The sequence below is a fragment of the Myotis lucifugus genome, unplaced genomic scaffold (assembly GCF_000147115.1).
Source record: "Myotis lucifugus unplaced genomic scaffold, Myoluc2.0 scaffold_106, whole genome shotgun sequence".
Lineage (NCBI taxonomy): Eukaryota > Metazoa > Chordata > Mammalia > Chiroptera > Vespertilionidae > Myotis > Myotis lucifugus.
In genome coordinates this window covers 3613117-3622717 of record NW_005871154.1, presented here as the reverse complement: position 1 = coordinate 3622717, position 9601 = coordinate 3613117, and the positions used below count along the sequence as shown (strand labels likewise).

The window sequence follows — 9601 nt, the reverse complement described above, 5'->3', positions numbered from 1 at the left end:
CCCTCAATGAGCCTGAATAAAAGAAATAAACCCCACAGGGAGGGGCTGCTCTGTTTCACTGCTTCACTAATACTAGTAAACTCACTTTCACTTCAAACTGCAAGCTGGCTGGCAATTGAATTCTTTCCTGGGCAAAGCCAAGAATCTACAGTGGGTCATGGACCCTCAGGTCCCCAGATACCCACAACCCATGCATCACCTGGAGTTAGCATCAGAACCCACAGGTTAAGGGCTCAGTCCCACAACACTGCCCATCACCCACTCCAGGTGTCAATCACAAAACTAGGCTGTCACCTGTGCTTCTGACCAATCAGTTATTAATTGGAGGTTCTACAACCCGCTCCTCGGGTTCAATAATTTGACTATGATAGAATCATGAGTGAAGACACAGTGAAAAGTGTTAAGGATCCAGAGTCTAGCAGTGTTGTGACTAATAGTTAGTGGTAATGGCAAAACAGCCAGCCTCCTTAGAACACTCTTGTTGTGGGGAAATCATGACTGTGCTTTGTATTTATTGGTTCTTGACTATTCTTTGAGTCTGGTCTAGCCTTCCTGCAGTTTCTGTAAGGTATCTTATATCCTTCCAATAAATTCCTTTCCTACTTAAATCATACCCTACTGTTCTGTTATTTTCAATCAAGAACTCTAAGAGTCATCTGTTTCTGTCACATTAGAAGTGATCTTGATTAATCAATTCCAGAAGGTTTAAAAGTTAAATTCATGTATGTTAATAAATCAGGTAGATTCTTAAAATGCTTAAATAAGTATGACCTCTTTTAAATTTGAAATTGAACCCCATAATGCTACTATTTATGCAAATTGGAACTCAGGTTGGTTAGAATAAATTTTTTATCTAGTAATCAACACTTTCCAGAAGTTAAGAGATAATATTTTTAATTTAAAAAAGGTAAAAGCTAACAAAAAGCTGTGCCATATGCAGCTAACTAACTAGTTTCTATATAAAAATTTAATGAATATTTTGCATAAAATTTGGCAAGAAAATTTAACACCTCAATTATGAACATTATCTGCTTCAGAGAATTTAATAAAATTTTTCATAATATTGTACATGTCATGACCTCTCACTTCTCCCTTCAGTCGCATGGTTTTATAAAAAACACTAGTGCCTTGGTGCAGGGATTCCTGCACATTGAAAGGAAATTAATTAGGAGGTGGCCGGCGGTGGTGCAGGACTGGGCGAGATGGGCCAGGCGAGATGGGCCAGACTCGCCCTGGAGCCAACCTGGGGTAGCGCCACGGCTCGAAGGGCGTCTGCGGAGTGAGCAGGGTGCCTCTAGCAGGTGGGGTCCCTCAGCCTGGCCTGCAGGGATGGGGCAGAAACCAGCTCTCCGACATCCCCTGAGGGGTCCTAGATTGAGAGAGGTGATGCACCCCGGAATCAGGCTCCCTCCTCTCTGGTTCTGGAGCGCGTCACCCAAGAACCGCCCACTGCCAAGTCACCACAGCTCGGCAGCTTCTGCATTGAGCATCTGCCCCCTGGTGGTCAGTGCGTGTCATACCTACCGGCCAGTCAAATGGTCGGACAGTCACTTAGCCTTTTATATATATAGATTAATATTCTGACCTCCCAAATTTAAATTTCAATCCTGATATCTTCCTGGTACCCCGGATTTCTGTAGCCAATTGTATACTTAACATATCTACATGGGTGCCTCAAACTTCACACCTCCAAAACCAAACTCCTGATCTTCCACTCCACCCCCTAAATATTCTGCCTTCCTAGACTTCTCCAGCTTTGAAAATGGGAATGCCATACTTCCAGAGCCTCAGGCAAAAAAAAAAAAAAGAGTCTGCCTTAACTCTTCTAGTTTTCCCATCCCTAACACCAAATCTATTAACAAAACCCAGGACTCTACCTTCAAAATCTAGAGTCTGCCACTTCTCACCACTCTCACTGCTACCACACCCTAATCTAAGGCACAATCATGTCTACATACTTGGAATCGTATAATAAACTCCTAACTCATCTCCTCCATTTCTTTCCTTGCTTCCTTTCAGTATATTCTCAACATGCAACACAGAGTTGATCATTTTAAACATATGGCAGATCAGATCACTCTTCTCAAAACCTCTCAAAAGATTCCTAGCTCATTCACAATAAAAATCAAAATCTTTATAATAGTTAAAAATTCTATATAACCTGTTGTACTACCACAACCAAGCTCATTTCCTACTATCTCACAATCAAGAGTGATTAAGTCCATAACAAACCTACTATTCCTGGAATCTCTAGCTATGCTTCTATCTCAGAGCCTTTCCTTGAAAGTCAAGTGCTTTTCCCCTTGCAAATAGCCATATGACTCAGTCCCTCAGCTCCAAGGGTTTACTCAAATATTTCCTTAGATAGGTCTTTAATAACTACTTTATTTAAAACTACAGGCCTGGTACACAGATTCATGCACTGGTGGGGTCCCTCGGCCTGGCCTGCAGGGATTGGGCCGAAACTGATCTCTGGGTCCAAGGTGCGGGAGAAGCACATTCAGGGCCAACAGTGCCCCAGCAGCAACCTAACCCATAGCAGATTCTGCGAGGAATTGGACTCTCTCCTCTACTGGTTGGAGTGTCTGCTCTCTTGTGGTCATTGGGCATCATAGCTACTGAGCAAATGGTCAAACAGGCAGATGATTGCTTAGGCTTTTATATGTGTACTAGAGGCCCGGTGCACAAAAATTTGTGCACTCGGGGGGAAGAGGTGGACCCCTCAGCCCGGCCTGTGCCCTCTCGCAGTCTGGGACTCCTCAGAGGATGACCACCTGCTGGCTTAGGCCCGCTCCCCGGGGGATTGGGCCTAAGATGGCAATTAGACATCCCTCTGGCAGCCCAGCAGCCCTCGGGGGATGTCCACTTGCCAGCGGGGAGCAGGCCTAAACTGCAGTCGGACATCCTTAGCGCTGCTGAGGAGGCAGGAGAGGCTCCCACCACCACCACTGTACTGGCAGCCATCAGCCTGTCTTGTGACTGAGCAGAGCTCCTCCCATGTGAGAGCACCCTGACCACCAGAGGGCAGCTCCTGCATTCGGCGTCTGCCCCCTGGTGGTCAGTGTGTGTCATAGTGATCAGTCATTCCCAGTCCTTCTGCTGTTAGGGTCAGTTTGCATATTACCCTGTTACTATATAGGATAGAGGCCTGGTGCACGGGTGGGGGCTGGCTGGTTTGCCCTGAAGGGTGTCCCGGATCAGGGTGGGGGTCCCGCTTGGGTGCCTGGCCAGCCTGGATGAGGGAATGATGGCTGTTTGCAGCTCGTCACACCCCCTTCAGGGTGGGGGACCCACTGGGGTGCCTGGCCAGTCTGGGTGAGGGGCTGAGGGCCGTTTTCAGGCTGGCGGGTGACTAAAGCTCCCAACCTCTCTTTTATTTCTTTTTTCTTTTTTATTCTGGGATTTATTTACCTTCTATGGCTGTCACTGGAGCTGAGAGCCAGCTTTAGCTCTGAGGCTCGGCTCCAGCTCTGAGACCTCGGCTGCTGAAAGCAGGTATCTGGGCTTTGTTTAGCTTCTATAATTGAAACACTGTTGCAACTCCAGCTCTGAGGCCCGGCTGGCTGAAGCAGGTTTCTGGGGATTGTTTAGCTTCTATAATTGCAACATAGTTGCTTAGAGTGCAGCTCAGAGCTGGGCGGCGGCAGGCGGGGAACCTTGGCTTCCTCCGTCACTGGAGCAAGCAAGCCTCCTGTTCGCTTCAGCTGCCTGGCTGCCGGCCGCCATCTTGGTTAGCAGTTAATTTGCATGCCACCCTGATTAGCCAATGGGAAGCGTTCAGAGGTACGGTTAATTACCATGTTTCTCTATTATTAGATAGGAGGATAGACTAGAGGCCCAGTGCACAAAATTCGTGCACGGGGGGGATCCCTCAGCCCAGCCTGCACCCTCTCACAATCCAGGACCCCTCGGGGGATGTCCAACTGCCAGTTTAGGCCCAAGAGATCAGGCCTAGACCAGCAGTCGAACATCCCTCTCACAATCCAGGACCGCTGGCCTGCCTGCCTGCCTCCCTGATCGCCGCTAACCACTCTGCCTGCCTGTCTGATGCCCCTAACCACTCACTTGCCTGCCTGATTGCCCCTAACAACTCTGCCTACCTGCCTGATTGCCCCTAACCACTTGCCTGCCTGCCTCATCGCCCCTAACCACTCACTCACCTGCCTGCCTGATTGCCCCTAACTGCTCGCCTGCCTGCCTGATTGCCCCTAACCGCCTCTGCCTTGGCCCCCGCTGCTGCGGCTTTGTCCGGAAGGATGTCCAGAATGATGTCCGGAAGGTTGTTTGGCTATCTGGTCTAATTAGCATATTATGCTTTTATTATTATAGATAGCAGCCTTGCCCTAGCTGGTTTGGCTCAGTGGATAGAGTGTCAGCCTGCAGACCAAAGGGTCCCAGGTTCGATTCTGGTCAAGGGCACATACCTCGGTTACAGGCTCCTCCTGGGCCCGGGCCTGGGCCCCAGGAGGCAACCAATCGATGTATCTCTCTCACACTGATATTTCTCTCTGTCTTTCCTTCTCTCTTCCACTCTCTCTAAAAGTCAATGGAAAAACATCCTCAGGTGAAGATAAAAAAATAAAATAAAATAGCAGCCTTTCTCCCTGCTCCATAGTACTGCCTGTTCTCCTTCCCTGCCTCATACTCTAAGTATGAATATTGCTGATATCCACCAATTAACTATGAATTCCATGAGCTCAGGATTATCTATCTTGTCCACTGATATATACATCTATATCAGTTTTTGATACATGGGAGCTCCATAAATATTTGTTCAGATAACAGATAAATTAATGAAAAGCTTAGGTAAATACATCATAAGGAATAACTGTATCAACATGAATATACTTTTAAGTGGTTGTTTTAAATTTCTCAAAACAGCTGAGATGCAATGAAGAATTCTAAGAGAAAAGTTCAACTATGTAAAAGAAGAAAGGTATCTGAGAAGTCCTCTACATATGAAATACTAGAAGCTAAGTCATATTATTAATAGAGATTCATATTTTAACCTGTTAATTTTTAAATTTCTGTCATATTATCAGCAGTAACCTCCAAAAGGAGCAGGACATGTAAACAAGTAGAATTTGCATGTTTTAATAGTTCTAGCAATTTTAAATGCTGCTGTTTTGATTGCTGCATACCAGCAAACTCCAAGAAAGTGCCTGGCAATGAAGTAGCATAATTAACCTAATGTACTTTCCTGACCTCATAAATCACATACTTCGATGCCCTGAGTTCTTGGCACAGAGACCCTGAAAACAAACACAAAATTCCCACTGTACTGACAATAAAATATTGCAAACACAGAAATCCTTTTTAAATGAATATTTTTTCAACACAGTACTTTTCATCTAAAAATCTAATTCAAATGTTTAAGAAAGAGAAAATGTTAATGCAGCTATACTGCCAAAATTTTCAATTTAACCATCAGTAGTAAATTAGCTTTTCCTCATTCACCAAATTATATTAACTTCTATTATATTCAATGGGCTCTACTAAACATTAGGATTAGAGGAGTAAACAGGGCAACCAAGTCCCTGCCCTCAAGATTACATTATAGTCGGGAGGAAAAGACCACAGATACATATATGTTGATAAGTACAATAAAGAAAAATAGAGTAAGGGGGAAAAAAGAGTAATGGGAGAAGGGTGACTATTTTAGACCAAGTGGTCAGAAAGGCATGAAAAGATGGCAATTGAAGGAGTGAGAAAGTGGGCAAACATCTGCAGGCAGAGGAAACAGCAAGTACAAATTACTGCCCTGAAGTAGAAAGCTTGTCCAGGAAAGCTCAAGGCCAGCATGATTGGAGGGGAACTGGCAATGCTGAGAATGTTACAGAAAGGGTGGGAGAAGTAGCCAGGGGTCAGATTATATAAAACCTTACACTCAGGACACAGGCTTTGAATTTTGTTTGGATAGTGACAGAAAGCCAATGGAAAGTGTTTTAAATGGTGAGATAAATTATCTTTTTATTCAAAAGATCACTCTGGATGCTGTCCAGAGAATAGATTAGGGCAAGATTGAAAACCAAGGGTTATCAATTAGGAAGCCATTGCAGTAGACCAGATAAGAGACTATGGTGACTCAGACCAGGATGATATGATATAGATGGTAAGAAGTGGTAGAATTCTGAACTTAATTAGACAATTTGGCAACAGGACTCGAAAAAGGATTGGATTAGGATGTGAAAGAAAGAGAAGAATCAATGATGACTTCTGGCCTAGGTAAATGATGATGGCATTTACTGAGATGGTGAAGACTCAGAGAGGGACAAGGGATGGAGGAGTCAAAACTCCATTCCAGGAGTCAAAACTTCCATATCCCCAATGCTTGGTAGATATCCATGTGAAAGATACTTACATAGGTGATAGGATAGTAGGATAGAAGTCAGACATAAATTTGGGAGTCATCAGCCTGTAGATAATATTTAAAACCATGGGATTGAATAAGCCTATCTTGGTATCAAGTATAGATAGAAAATAGAAATTTAAAAAAAAAAAAAGAGGCCTGAGGACTTCACTAGGGTACTTCAACATTTAAGTCAGAAAAGGTTAAAAAAATGCAGTACAAGAAGACAGAAGTGACTTTGTCAAATGTTGCTGAGAAGGGATAAATCCTGATAATTAACCAATGAAATTGCCAACATGGCAGTTTCTTTAACTATTTGGGGTTCTTGGGGGTAGGGGGTTTCTCATGCAATACCAAGCAACTCTTGGACACCCCAGGGTGTTGGAGAATCTATTTCAATCCTTACACTATCTACCAAGAGATAGTGTCAGAATCCACAGGTTGAGGGCTCACTCTTATTAACACTGCATATCCCCAGCCCCAACTTAGAGGCCAGTAGCAAGCCAAGGCTGTTGTCTGTGCTTCTGATCAACTAGCTACAAATTAGAGGTTCCATCAACCCCCTCCAGCTCAGGATGCCAATTTCAAGGCCAGATATTACCTGTACTTCTGGCTATAAATGAGAGGTCCCCTGTCCTCCTCCTCAGATTTGATTAATTTGCTAGAGAGTCTTATAGAACACAGAGAAACATTTTACTCATGGGAATACTAGTTTAATAAAAAAGGACATAATGCAGGAAAGACCACATAGAAGAGATGCTCAGGGCAAGATATGGGGGAAGGGTGTGGAGCTCCCATGCCCTCTCTAGGAGCACTTCTCTCCTCAAATCTCAGCGTGTTTGCCAACCAAAGCTCTCCAAACCCCATCCTTTAGGGTTGTTGTGGAGGCTTCATTACATAGACATGATTGATTAAAACATTGGCCATTGGCAAGTGAACTCAATCTCCAACCCCTCTGCCCTCCTCAGAGGTGGGGAGGTGAGGAGGTGGGTACTGAAAGTTTCTACCTCTAATTATGTGGTTAGTTGCCCTGACAACAAGCCCCTCATGTGTAGGTTACCTAAAGGTTTTCCAAAAGTTACCTCATTAACATAACAAAAGAATCTACTGCTCTTATCCAGTGGGTCTCAACCTTCCTAATGCCTCGACCCTTTAATACAGTTCCTCATGTTGTGGTGACCCCCAACCATAAAATTATTTTCGTTGCTACTTCATAACTGTAATTTTGCTACTGTTATGAATCGTAATCTAAATATCTGATATGCAGGATGTATTTTCATTGTTACAAATTGAACATAATTAAAGCATAGTGATTAATCACAAAAACAATATGTAATTATATATGTGTTTTCCAATGACCAAAGGGGTCACAACCCACAGGTTGAAAACCGCTGCTCTTATCACAAGAAATCCCAAGGGTTTTAGGAACTGGAAGTCAGGAACAGGAACAAAACCAAATACATATGAGAAATATATTTTCATCATCTGAATAACCAAATGTATATTTCTTACAAATCACAATATCACAATAAACTTGACAAGTACAATCTCATTAGGACGGAGAAGACAAGAGTCTAATTTGGAGTAGCTTCAAGAGAAAAATGGGAGATGAAGAAGCATAAACTGGGAGTATAAACAACTTTTACGATAATTTTTGCTCTAAAGGAGATTAGAGAAATGGAAGTGGGGCTACAGGGCAGGAACTGTGGCCTTAAGTAGAAGAACACAGGCATTGCTAAATCATGGACTAGAACAGCGGTTCTCAACCTGTGGGTCACGACCCCTTTGGGAGTCGAACGACCCTTTCACAGGGTTTGCCTAAGACCATCGGAAAACACATATATAATTACATATTGTTTTTGTGATTAATCACTATGCTATAATTATGTTCAATTTGTAACAACGAAATTGGGGGTCACCACAACATGAAGAACTGTATTAAAGGGTCGCGGCATTAGGAAGGTTTAGAACCACTGGACTAGAAGAAAGGGGGCCAGAAGAATAAATGTCCCAACCTCTCTTTCCTTCTCATCTTATGATCTGTTAATACCTTCCATTGGCCAACTCAGACAGAAGCCAGAAGACAAGGGCAGACAAAGTAAAGGGAGATAACAGGTTAAGAGATGTTTGTGTGCTAATAAGACTAATTGATTACAAGGGTAAATTAACTCCAAAGAGAAAAAGAATAATTATAGACTATTCTTTGAGTAAATGAGGAAGGATCGGGACATAACCCCTCATGGATCTTCTACATCTGCCCTTCCAGATCATCTTTCCTTGATTATCACCCTGCTCTGTGCCCTGGGAAGACTATGTCACCTCAATAGACTATGTCACCCAGCTCTCTTGTCCTCTGGTTTTCAATTGGGGTCCACTATTGGGAAGCACCAGCAGAAGATCAGGGAAGGGAGGAAAGAGGGTTTGGGATGTTTATTCCCCCAGCTCTCTCGTGTCTGGGCCATGGTTTGGCAGTGACTCTGTTCCTCTTTCTAAAGCCATAGTTTCTGTCAGGCAGCCCCTCCAGGGTTGTAGCTCTCTCTGTCTTATAGTAACAGCTCACTCAGAATCCTCACTGTTCCTAGTCCTCAAGTGCTTTGATCCCTGGTCAGTCCCCTTACTAGTAACTCTGCCCTTATCTTTGTAAACAGGTCCTCATTAGACTCTCTTTGAGAAGGCCTTCTCTTACCTTCCAGAACCCTGACTCTCTCCAAGAAGAGGATGTGGCCTTAGATAAGAGGAGAGACAGTTTATCCACTTCAATAAAAGGGAAGGCAGGAAATATGGATACAGATGTAGGCAGGTTGGTAGATTAAGTGGTAAAAAGATGAGAAAGTTCTCTGTTGATTGTTTTTATTGTCTCAATAAAATAAGAAAGGTTATCAGTTAATGTTGAAAAAGGTGAGGTGTATTGAATTTGAGAAGAAAGAAAATGTGAAACGTTCCCTGTGAGAACAAGAAAGTGAATTGTCCAAGGAAATATAATAGGCTTTTTGTTCCTAGGTTTAAAGTAAAACCAGTTAACAAGGTTGTGTGTATTTCTCCAGCTACATTTGGCTCTATTGGTGCATGAAATAGAGATGGGTTTAACCAGAGGTTGTTTTTTGCCAGCAGATGGAGGGAACAACAATGAAATTGCAGATGTATGCAAATGAGTAATTATAGCAATGAATCATGTATTCTAAGCTGGGTAAGGAGGGATGTGAAGATTTATGATCACATAACAGATCACAAAAATGTATAGGGCTGATAAGT

At 43.3% G+C, this 9601-nt stretch overlaps 1 pseudogene; it reads left to right on the top strand.

The window, feature by feature from the left end:
• The window catches only part of LOC102421085, a 10644-nt pseudogene extending 1482 nt beyond the window's left edge, over positions 1–9162 (top strand).
• Positions 9163–9601: the final 439 nt, after the last annotated feature.